Here is a 12,749-nt window from a genome sequence, read left to right as displayed (position 1 = left end):
GTTACAGAACTTTTTTATTTTCTTGTTACTCTGTTGATGTTTGATGGTCCTAGTGATTGTTTTTGTTTTGTTTTGGTTTGGTTTTTTTGAGACAGGGTTTCCCTGTGTGGCCTTGGTTGTCCTAGACTCACTTTGTAGACCAGGCTGGCCTCGAACTCAACAGTGATCTGCCTGCCACTGCCTCCCGAGTGCTGGGATTAAAGGCAAGTGCCACCACACCTGGCTGCCCTAAGTGATTGTAAAAGATGAAAAAAAAAATTCATGATGTAATCTGTAAGGAAAAAATTGAACTTCACTTCAATAAAATACTGGGGTTGGCCCAAGGAGAGAGGGCAAAGCAAGCAACAGACATGAGAGAGTAAGCTAGAGTGAGAAACAGCAAGAGAGACAGATGGATAGATGGGGAACAGCAAGCAAGAAGACAGATAGAAAGATGGATAACAGCAAGCAGAAAGAGAGATAGAAGATGGATGACAATGAGCAAGGGATCAGACTGACAGCAAGTGAGACAGAGGCAGACAGAGAGCCCAAAGAAAAGTTCCCCTGGCCTTTAAGACCTTCACCTGTACCACATAATGCCTGAGTCTCTGAGTATTTCTTTTTCCTCCACTCCTCAACCTCTGCTCAACAAATGGTTCCTCTGCCTAGTTGTTCAACCGACAGTTGGTTTCCCTTAACCAGCTGTTCACCGCCTGCTCAATTCTCCCTACTGTAGATCCACCTCTCTTCTCTGTTCCTGGAGCTGGTCGTGGGGAGCGGCAGCCATGCTTTTGTAAGGGGAAGAAGAACCTGTCCGGTTTGAAGGATTTCTTTTCAAATGTATGTAATTCTGTGGTGATTTGAATAAGTACGCCCCCATGGACTTCCTGTGTGAATGACTGGCCCTTAAGAAGTGGCACTCTTAGGAGGTGTGGCTTTGTTGAGGGCGTGTCGCCGGAGCCTGGCTTTGAGGTCTCCTATGCTCATGCTCGCTGCCCACTGTGGAAAACCGTCTCCTTCTGCTGCCTGCGGATCAAGATGTAGAACTCTCAGCTCCGTCTCCAGCACCATGTCTGCCTGCGTGCCGCCATGCTTCCCGCCATGATGATAAAGGACTAAACCTCTGAACCTGTAAGCCAGCCCCAATGAAATGTTTTCCTTTGTAAGAGTTGCCTTGGTCATGGTGTCTCTTCACAGCAGTAAAACCCAAACTAAGAAAAACGCCTTTTCCGATCAGGCATCATACTTTGTGAGCACAGCTCAGGCCAGGGGTCAACGTCTGTTGTTGCCTAGGAGTGACGGCAGGGGCTGCCTGGACTTACTCTAACTCATGCCTGTTCTTTGTTTTCTTTCCTTCCGGTTACCACAGGAAGTTGGTGGGGGAGGGGTGGAGAGGCCCTGCCTGGTACATGGTAAGACTCTTAAGTTCAATTCTCATGCCACGTACAAAGCCCAGCAGGTATGTTTTAAGAGAAGCCAAAGGGTCTGGGTAGTGTCAGTGTGGGAGATGAAGGCAGTCTGCGTTTCTGGCAGGGGACAGGAAAGGTGGCATGGGCCGGATATAACTCACAGTTATGTGTGGAGTTCCAAAGGAGACTGTCTGGGTTGCCAACGTAGTTGTGTCGGCTTCCTCTGACTCTAAGGCCTCTACTAACTGATGCCCATGGTCACGTGGGAGTGCCTGATCTCCTCAGTGAGACAGGGTCTCAGTGTAGCTCTCTAGTCCACTCTATCAGACACTGCCCTGCCCTAGGTAACCGAGGAGCAGTGCTTGGGAGTCCCTGGCCATCTTTGGATTCTGGAACCCACAGCAGGTTCTGCCCCACAGGAAGAAATGTATAACCAGATAGCACATATGCTCCTGTAGATGCTGCCTCCATCAGCCTCATGTGATCTGAATAAGAATGCCTCCCCCATGGGCTCATATATTTGAAGGCTTAGTAACTAGTGGGTAGTACTTAAAGGTAAGGCTTAAAAGGATTAGGTGTGGCCTTGATGGAGGATGTGGACATAGTTTCAAAAGCCCATGCCAGGCCTAGAATCTATCTCTCTCTCTCTCTCTCTCTCTCTCTCTCTCTCTCTCTCTCTCTCTCTCTCTCCTTCCCTCCCTCCCCCCTCCTCTCTCTCTCTCTCTCTCTCTCTCTCTCTCTCTCTCTCTCTCCTTGTAGATCAGGATGTAGCCCCCAGCTCCTCCAACATGGTCTGCCTACCACCATGCTCTCTGTCATGATGATAATGAAATGACCCTTTGAATCTGTAAGCAAACCCCAGATTAAATGCTTTCATTTATAACAATCGCCTTGGGAAAAAAAATAATAATTGCCTTGGTCATGGTGTCTCTTCATAGAACGATAACTAAGACAGAAGTTGGTGGCAGGGGCTGGAGGTTTCTGTGACATGTCTGACCATGCTGTTGTTTGGAGGAACTTGAAAGACTTTGGCACTTTGGGTCAGAAAAGCAGTTGGATGCTTTAAGCAGGTCTTAATGAGCCATCCTATAGGAGCATGCAATATCGTGCTGAAGGCAACTTGAACTGGGGGGGGGGGGGGGGTGAGGCCCAGCTCAAGGAGCCTCAGAGGGAAAGAATATTAGCAAATAGCCTAAAGACCATTCCTATATTTTGACAAAGAATGTGGCTGCCTTTTACCCTAGCCCTAAAAATATGTCTGAAGCTAAACTGAAGACTTTCTGTTTAATGGTGTTGGCAGAGGAGGTTTCAAGACAGCTTAGTATTGATTCTGATATGCAATTATTAGTGGTCACTGTTATGCAGATCTATAATTTTAAAAAAAGGAACAAACTGAGAAAGGAAAAACTACAAAAGGTACAGTTTGAGGAGAAGGGGAGTGCCAGGAAACGTAATATTGGAGCCAAGCCTCATGCTCAAGAAGATAAAACATTGGTTACCCCAGGGCAGGACCTCACCCAGCTAAGCTTCCAACTTGTGAAAAAGAATTAAAGGAAAGCTTACACAGTGAAGAGGCCCATCAACAACAGAAACTGATGCAAATGTATTTGAACAAGGGGGCCATGTTCCAGCCCCAGCAAGCAGTAGAACCTGGCAGCTTCCATCATGTGGCTGTAGCTTTAGAGTCAAGAATACAAGGGTTAGCCAGGCGTGGTGGCGCACGCCTTTAATCCCAGCACTCAGAAGGCAGAGGCAGGCGGATCGCTGTGAGTTTGAGGCCAGCCTGGTCTACAAAGAGTCCAGGACAGCCAAGGCTACACAGAGAAACCCTGTCTCAAAAAACCAAAAAAAAAAAAAAAGAATACAAGGGTTGTGGAATCTCTTTCCATGGCTAAAGAGGCCACAGAAGCCAGGCATGTGTCAAGGATGTCCCTGTATGGTGGCCCAGAGAGGTCATTGTGTGAAGCTGTGGAGGTAAAGCCTAGATTGCTTGGATGCCACAGATGTTGGGATACCTGCCAAGAAGAGGTGTTAACATGGCGTGAAGCCAGTCCAAGAAAGAGAAGTGTGTTGCAGTTAATGAAGCTGAAAGGAGTTGGAGATCTGAAGAGCGCTTTGACATCAAGCACAGACGTTTTTTGGAATTTGCCCTGCTGGTTTTTCAGCCTTGCCTGCTGTGGTCTAGTGTATCCTCACTATTTCCCCTGTCCACCTTTTGGAATGGCCATGTACACTCTGTGCTATTGTGTGTTGGATGTGTGTGATCTGCTTCTTCATTTTGATTTTACAGGGGCTTTCAGATAAGAGACCAGCCATGCGTCTTGGAAGAGACTTCGGGGTTTTTGAACAGTCTTGAGACCACGAAAGGCTATGGGGACTTTTGAAATTGGGCTAAATGGGGACCAGAGAGTGGGATGTGGTAATTCGAGTAAGAACGGCTTCTATAGGCTCATATATATGAAGGCTTAGTCACCAGGGAGTGACGTTATTTAAAAGGGTCAGAAGGGAGCTGGAGAGATGGCTTGGTGGTTAAGAACACCACCTGCTCTTCCAGAGGTCCTGAGTTCAATTCCCAGCAACCACATGTTGGCTCACAGCCATCTGTAATGTGGTCTGATTCCCTCTTCTGCAGATAAAACGCTCATACAATAAATAAATAAACAAATCTTTAAAATATTTTTAATTAAATAAAAGGGTCAGTAGGTGTGGCCTGTTGAAGGAATTCTATCACCAGAGTAGGCTTTGAGGCTCTGAAGGAGGCCCGGAATCTCTCTGCTTGCATATCAGGATGTCTCTCTCTCTCCTCTCTGTCTCTGTCTCTGTCTCTGTCTCTTTCTCTCTCTCTCTCTCTCTCTCTCTCTCTCTCTCTCTCTCTCTCTCTCTCAGTTATCTCTCTTTCAGCCTGTTCCCCATTGCCATGCTCTTTGCCGTGATGATAATGGACTAAGCCTCTGAAACTGTAAGCAAGCTCCCAATGAAATGCTTTCTTTTATAGGAGTCGCTGTGGTCAGGGTGTCCTTTCCCAGCAAGAGAGCAATAACTAAGACACCGTGTCTTTAAAGAAAAGTTGCAGCTGACTTCTCTGTTGCTGCATCCTTGAAACAAGAGGTTAACAGTCTCTTTGAAAATAACAGGATTTGCCAGGCATCGTGGCAAGACCTTTAATCCCAGCACTCAGGAGGCAGAGGCAGGGGATCACTGTGAGTTCGAGGCCAGCCTGGTCTACAAAGCAAGTCTAGGACAGCCAAGGCTACACAGAGAAATCCTGTCATTTTGTTTTGTTTTGTTTTTTGAGATAGGCCAGGCTGGCCTCAAACTCACAGAGATCTGCCTGCCTCTGCCTCCCGGGTGCTGAGATTAAAGGCGTGCACCACCACTGTCTGGCCTGAGAAACTGTCTTTTTAAAAAAAATCCCCTGTACATCTCTTGGCATTTAGAACAAAGTCTGAATTTCTCCCTGCGGTCTGTCCAATCTTGCTGGTTCAGAGACTACTCTGCTGTGCCCCACTACGATACACATGTCCATTGCTTCAGCCCATTGGTACATCCTACTCCAGGGTCTTGGCTTTGGTCTTCCTTTAGTCTAGAAGGGTCTTTTGCAGATCTTTTCAAAGCCGGGCCCTTCCCATTTATCAAGCCATAGCTCACGGTACCTCCCACCGGAAGCAGATGCCTTGGTTTGGAAATCCTTTGAGTGTGTCCATTGAGTGTGCACATCCTGAGGCACGATCCTAGGTGTGTAGTCCTGAGTCATGATCCTGGGTGTGGGGTCCTGAGGCATGATCCTGGGTGTGGGGTCCTGAGGCATGATCCTAGGTGTGGGGTCCTGAGGCATGATCCTGGGTGTGGGGTCCTGAGGCATGATCCTGGGTGTGGGGTCCTGAGGCATGATCCTGGGTGTGGGGTCCTGAGGCATGATCCTGGGTGTGGGGTCCTGAGGCATGATCCTAGGTGTGGGGATGTTAAAGAGGTGGAACCTGTAAGAGGTGAGGCTCAGTCTGATTTCATCAGGCTTTTTTTTTGGGGGGGGGGGCTCTGTTTTCTAAAGGGATTAACACAGGTCTTGGGGGCACTGGATTCATTCCTGAAAATTGGGTTATTGTGAAAATAATAGGCCTGGGTCCTTCCTTGGTTTCTTGCTTCCAGTTTTAGCATTCTTGCACATACTCTCCCCATGGTGCCATCCACCACGAAATTCCTGACCAGAGACGAGAAGACATCAGTGCAGTGCTCTTGACCCTCTGAGTTGGGCAACACTCCTTTCTCAATAACATGCCCAGGCTCTGAGACTTGTGGTAGCAACAGGAATGCAGTGGACACGCTCAGTTACTCTCTGTTTCATCACTCTGGTGATTCATGTTCATGGCACTACTCAGAGGATCCGTCTATTGGGGCTGGAGGGATAGACCAGCTGTTAAACGCACATAACAACCTTGCAGAGATCCCAAGTTTAAATTCCAGCATCCAAATTGAGTGGCTCACAAGCATCTGTGACTCTAGCTCCAGGGCATCTGACTCCTCTGGCCCCCTCAGGAAACTGCACGCACGCATGCACGCACGCGCGCGCGCACACACACACACACACATTTTAAATAAAACAATTTGTTTGTTTGTTTGTGTTTTGAGACAGGGTTTCTCTGTGTAGCCTTGGCTGTCCTGGACTCACTTTGTAGACCAGGCTGGCCTCGAACTCACAAAGATCTGTCTGCCTCTGCCTCCCAAGTGCTGGGATTAAAGGTATGTGCCACCACCACCCAGCATAAAACAAATATTTTTAAAGGTCTGCGTGTTTTATATATTTACTTTCTTGTATGGATGCTCCTGACTAGAATCTAAACCCCATGAAGGTGGAAACCCAGTCTCTTCCTCTTGTTACTTTCTCTCCAGCTCCCAGCACAGTGTCTGGAGCAGGGGACACTCCATATTGGTGGAAGGCGTGCCGGTGCTAGTGACGTACAGCCCCTGACCTTGTAACATAATGCTATCTATTCTCACATTCCAAGGGACCCAGAGCTGCGTGTCTGACCATGCCCAGCTCAGCACCCAGCCACCCAGGCCCCAGTTAGAATGTAAGCAGGGCCCAGGAGCCCAGAGGAGTTGAAATGCTGAGCTAGCACCAGCTCACCTCCGTAAACTGGACTCCCTGGTGCTCCTAGTATTAACTATGGGTCCAGTCTCTTCCACTTCAATTAAGATTTGGCACATTTCAAAATACCTCAGCGCAGCAGGACACTGATTGAATTTGAGGTGCTGGGAAGGCAAGTGGAAAGTATAATAGTAAAAACCAATATCCTTTTACACTGAAGTTAAGCATTTGAACAAACAACATGACACCTCTGTTAACGCTCCGTTCTGTTCCAAACTCATCCAGAATAAGTATAGTCACTTGGGCTGTTTTTCACATGTCCTGTGAGGTGTCTGTTCTGGCTCATGATCTGAGGTCCCTGTCTGCCTCTCAGCTGTGTTCCTTACAGGGTTTGTGGATGTCAAAACTGTGCTTGAATTATTCAAATGGTGGTCTGCATGCATTTGTCAAAAATAAAATCTCTGAACAAATAAGTTATTATGTGTATTAAATAGCCTCTTTGGTGATACAAATTATGGTACACTAACTCAGTGAAATACTGTCCAGCCATTGAAAAAGAGTGGTGAATCCGTACTCGTTCCTGTAGGAACATACTCAGGATATTGCGTCAATTAGAACATCCCTGTGCGTGTGTGTGCAGACATAGTTCCTTCTCTCTCCCTCTCCCCTCCCGCCTCTCTTTCTGAGACAAGTTCTTTCTACCTAGACCTAGCTAGCCTGGAGCTTGCTACATAGGCCAGGCTGGCCCAAAATTCACAGAGATTAAAATCTACCCTGTTGCCAAACTCAGTTTTGTTTGTTTGTTTGTGATGTTTGTTTGTTTGTTTTTGATGCAGGGTTTCATGCATCCTGCACTGGCCTTGGATTCACCATGTGACCTTGGATTTCAGACCCTCCTACTTCCTGCCTCCATCTCCCACGTGCTGAGGCCACAGGCTTGGACTTCATGTATTTCCTTGTGAGCACAGAAGGTTTCCGCAAAGAAACTCTCTGGAGGCAGAATGTCTGCCATAGCAAGTGACACGATACCTCAGGCGCTCGTTTCCTGTCAGGCTCACACCACGTGCCTCTCCTATGCACCTATTTGATCACCACAGTAACTGTGGGAGGAACGTGCTATTATTCTGCATGTACGGAGCAGGAAACTGAGGCCAGAAGAGGTAAATTATAGCAACTTCAGTGTTGTACATTATTTGAGATTTTTTTTTTTAAATCCTGGTTGTGTACTGTTTTATTTATTTGGATGTGTGTGCAGAAAGAAGACAGGTCCAGCAGGAGGCCCTCAGGAAAAGTAACTTGAGATTGTTTTCCTGATTGTGGGCTTCCGGGTGACCTAACTCCACCTACCACCATGACAGGGGCACAGGAAGCCTCCCAGCTGCCCCCACTGCGACCTTTACCCCTCAGCCCCTGGATAAAACCTATTACTGAACACTTGTGATGTTAGTCTTCCCATGAGCGTTCTTTTGGCGTCTCCAACAGCCGTACACTTGACTTGTCCCGTTTTAATAATGTGGCATTTTATTTTATTTTGTTTTGTTTTTGTTTAATAATTTGGCATTTTTTTGAAATCAAGTCGTGCCCCACAGGCAACTGATGAAATGTGACTCTGATTGGCTCCTGGTTCCCACGCTGGGACCAGCACCCAGGTACAGAAGTTAGTTTAGCCCACTTTTATTAAACATCCATGTAGTTTTGCTGTACTGGGGACGGAACCCAGGGTCTCAGATCTGCAGACAAGCAGTCCGCTGCTGACCTTATTATACCCCAGCTCACTAAGCAGCTCTTCACCCAAACTGTATGACAGAGGAAACAGGAATAAATATGGCAGGGCGGGGCGGGGCTTCCAGTTCATGAGCTGGGCTGAAAGGCGCCTTCCTTCAGTTATGGAGTTATTTCCACAATGACAGATTTTTTTTTTTTTTTTTTTTTTTTTGGTTTTTCAAGACAGGGTTTCTCTGTGTAGCCTTGGCCATCCTGGACTCACTTTGTAGACCAGGCTGGCCTCGAACTCACAGCGATCCGCCTGCCTCTGCCTTCCGAGTGCTGGGATTAAAGGCGTGCGCCACCACGCCCGGCTACAATGACAGATTTTTAAATTTGATTAATGAATTTATTTTTAAAGACAGGGTCTCAGGGTTGGGGATTTAGCTTAGTGGTAGACCACTTGCCTAGCAAGCGCCAAGACCCTGGGTTCAGTCGTCAGCTCTGAAAAAAACAAAACAAAACTAAACAGAAAACCACAAAAAAAACATGGCAGGGTCTCACTTTGTAAACCAAGAGATCCACCTGTCCCTGTCTCCAGAATGCTGGAATTAAAAGCGTGTGTCAGCACACGCAGCCAGTGGAATTTTTCACAGAGTTATAACAGATGTTTGATCACCTGATGGCCTCTGCCCTGATGGCCTCCCAGTGGGCGGCAGCTGAGTCCTTCCAGAATTGTCTTTCCTGGGCACCTGGTTGTTTGGCCTCTGGGCTGGCTGTTCTGCCTCCCACTGATGCCTGACTCTGAAACTGAGGTAGAGATGGGATTTTGGAGTACCGACATGTTTACTCTACACACTTTGAGATGCCTCATGAAACTCCACCTTTCAGGTCATTGAAATCTATCACCTTCAAGAGAAGACACTGCGTACCTTAATGGCTTTTCTGTATCAGTGACCAAATACCTGAGAGAACAACTTAAAATAGGAAAGGTTTGTTTGTTTATCTACATTTATTATCATTTTGGAGGGCTCGGCATGGTGAGGAGGGCAGAGCGGAGAGAGCAGCTTTGTCATACAGTAGACAGAAAGCAGAGAGGGACAGGAAGGAGCCAGAGACAAGATGGCCCCAGTGACCCACTCCTGGTGACCTACTTCCTCCAGCTAAACTGCCTCCTAAAGTTTGCAAAGCTTCCCCAGACAGTTCCACCCATCAGGGACCTACTGTAAAAGACATGTGCTGAAGGAACAAGCCCCCTTAAGGACCCCCATTAAGGCCAAAGTCTGGGAAAATGTAAAAGTCGGCCTACTCAGTCCTCCCTTAAAGACCTCCATTAAAGCCAAAGCATGTAAATTTCTAGAGGGTCCAGCTTGAACCAAGGACAGACAGATATCAGATCACTGTGTGTGTGTGTGTGTGTGTGTGTGTGTGTGTGTGTGTGTGTAGGGACAGGAAAAACCTTGAAGAGTCCAACTTGACTCAAGGTCTCAGTCTGAGCTCAGGGTCCAGCTGGACTCAAAGACAACCAGCTGTGTTTAAAATTTCCACTACCCCTCCCCAACTAAAAAAAAGTTCCTAAACGCCCCCTGTGACTGCTTCAACCAATCTTTTCCATAGATTAACTTGCCCCTCCACCCACTATCCAACCACCAAACGCCAAGACTTGTAACTCCCTGCTTGCAGCTTTTCTTCCCAAATGCCAACCAATCACATACTGTAAACCTCATTTCTTTGTCTAAAACCTATAAAAGGCCCATGCCTCTGTTTCTCGGGTCTGCAGCTTGAAAGAGCTGGACAGACCCCATTGCGATGGCTCAATAAATTCCTATGCATTTGCATCAACAACGGACTCCGTCTCTTAGTGGGGACTCTGGGAATAGACCAGAGATCTCTCTAGAGGTCTCAGTCTTACAGTGCCTTAGTGGGAGTTTCAGATTCAAACCATAGCACCTGGGCAGTGTGTAAAGGACTCTCTGGTACTAAAAATGAAGGTTGGGGGTAAAGGCATGTCTGGCCTGCTGCCCGTGCTCGGTGTTGGCACAGCGCTCTCACCAGCAGTGGTTGTGGGCTAAGCGTCCACATGGAGCCTTCCTTGTACCCTTCCCATCACGTGGACGCCTTAGGTAAGCCAGGAGCTTTTAAGTTTGCTGCTGCCCATCTGAGGTTCTTCCACAAGAAGCTGCCATTGAACAGGTCTCAGGAGGGAAAGCTCACACCTACAGTTTACTCTCTAAGCCTGGGTTGTCCATGAGGATTTCAAGAGATGGTTGGGACACTAAAGTTCCTGGCTTGATTCCAGATGGGCGTGTGTGTATGTATGTGTCTCTGTGTGTATGTGTGGCGTGTGTGTGTGTGTTTGTGGAGTATGTGTGGCATGTATGTATGTGGTGTGTGTGGTGTATATGTATGTGTATGTGTGAGGTGTGCGTGTCGGGGTGTGTGTGTGTGTGTGTGTGTGTATATGTGTGAGGTGCGGGTCTGTGTATACCTATGGAGGCCAGAGATCAACACTGGCTGTCTTCATCTTACTACCCTCCACTTCACTTTTTTTTCCCCTGGTTTTTTCAAGACAGGGTTTCTCTGTGTAGCCCTTGGCTGTCCTGGACCTCTTTGTTGACCAAACTGGCCTTGAACTCACAGAGATTAAAGGTGTGTACCACCACGCCCCGCCTCCTCCACTGCATTTCCGAGACACACTCTCAGGAAGTCTGGAGCTCATTCACCTGCGAGACTGGCTAGTCAGTGAGCTCCAGGACTCCACCCACCCTGGACTCCCAGCTCCAGGACTCCACCCACCCCGGCCTCCCAGCGCCAGGACTCCACCCACCCCGGCCTCCCAGCGCCAGGGTTACACCTAGAAGCCACGTCTTTCTTTTAGGACCCAAACGTGGGCACTTTACCCATGGAGCCACTAGCCCTGATCCCAATGATATGTTCCTTAAGGACTTTTGTTGTTGTTGTTGTTGCTATTATTATTATTTTTTTTCGAGACAGGGTTTCTCTGTGTATCCTTGGCTGTCCTGGACTCGTTTTGTAGACCAGGCTGGCCTGGAACTCACAACGATCTGCCTGCCTCTGCCTCCCGAGTGCTGGGATTAAAGGCGGGCGCCACTACACTCGGCTTCGAGACCAACGATTTTAAACAGGAGCTGCTGGGAGATCTTTGCCAGCAGGCGATAGTGTGCTGCTGGGATTCTGAAGAACTTTGAGTGTTGTTCTTATTACAAAAATCAGCCAGGCCGGGGGGTACATTACCTGTAGCCCCAACACTTGGCTGGTGAAGTGAAAAGGGTTAGGAGTTTGAGGCCAGCCTCAGCTATAGAGAGTTGGAAGGGATCCAGCTTGAAAGAGACAGCAATGCTTGAGGCTGGGGGAGCTGGGGTGGAGCAAGGACCTGAATGTGTTCCCCATCCCCCCACCCCCACCCGGTGTAGAAGCACGTGCATTGAGTCACGTGTCAGAACGGGGATGGACTCTTTCGTACTTACCAAACATTATGTGAAAACTTCATTTCTTCCATCATTTGGCTCACTTTTTGTTTTGTTTGTTTTTCGAGATGGGGTTTCTTTGTGTAGCCCAGGCTGTCCCGGAACTCACTGTGTAGACCAGGCTGGCCTTGGAACTCACAGAGATCTGCCTGACAAGGGCTGGGATTAAAGGCACACACCACCACTGCCCAGCTACTTTTCTTTTTTTTTTTTTTAATCCAAAATCACCTGTATCCCAGGCTGGCCTCTATCTCTGTTGTGTAGCTGAGGCTGCCTCCTCCCTTTGTCTCTCAAGTGTGGGAATGTCACTATACCTGGTTTATGCAGTGTTAAAGACCCAACTCAGGGCTTTGTGCATGCTACACAAGTACTCTGCAAGCCAAACAACATCCCCAGCCCCTCAGATAGTCTTAGGCATCACTCCTGCCCTGTTCCATTTGCAATTGAAAAGCCAAAACTCAGTAACTGAGAACACGGTAGATCTTCCAGGGGACCCAGGTTGGATTCCCAGCACCCACCTATAACTACAGACTTTAAGTCTCTGTGCGTGTGGTGCACAGACTGTGCATGCAGACAGACCACCCATACATATAAAATAAAAATAAGGGTTAAAAAGATATTAAAAAAAAAACCACCAAGATTCAAAGAGTAACTTGTCTGAGGCAGCAGGCCCCCTATATGCTTAGCAAACATTTTTACAACCCTAAACATTTTTTTAAAGTAACTAATTAGCTAATTTTATATATATGAGTATTCATCTTTACGTATGTATGTACAACACATGTGAGCCTGGTGTAGAGGCAGAAAGGATGTCTGTTCCTTTGGAATGAGAGTTATTGATGGCTGTGAGCTGCCACGTGAGTGTTGGGGACAGAATCTGTGTCTTTTGCAGGAGCTGCAAATGCTCTAAGCTGCTGAGCCACCTCTCCAGCCACCATCACCCCAGGACACTTAAAAAAAAAATCCCAACATGCTGGCTGAGCAATCAGCCTGGTGCGTGGGGTGGCCATTCTAATCCTGTGTATGGAGATTTATTGCCTCCCCAGCAGATGCTCCCCAGGCAGCTGGGTACCGGCCCCTTCT

The 12,749-nt window shown here is 47.7% G+C and overlaps 1 long non-coding RNA gene across 1 annotated transcript; it reads left to right on the top strand.

The window, feature by feature from the left end:
* The first annotated feature begins 719 nt into the window (after nt 1–719).
* LOC311582636 lies at nt 720–7,906 on the top strand. Its single transcript, XR_014774178.1, has 2 exons — nt 720–1,110; nt 7,311–7,906. It is a non-coding gene; the product is annotated as an uncharacterized lncRNA (long non-coding RNA).
* The last annotated feature ends 4,843 nt before the right edge of the window (nt 7,907–12,749 follow it).

The sequence above is a fragment of the Acomys minous genome (assembly GCF_964271855.1).
Source record: "Acomys minous genome assembly, chromosome: 2".
NCBI classification, from domain to species: domain Eukaryota; kingdom Metazoa; phylum Chordata; class Mammalia; order Rodentia; family Muridae; genus Acomys; species Acomys minous.
This window is presented reverse-complemented; position numbering and strand designations above follow the sequence as displayed.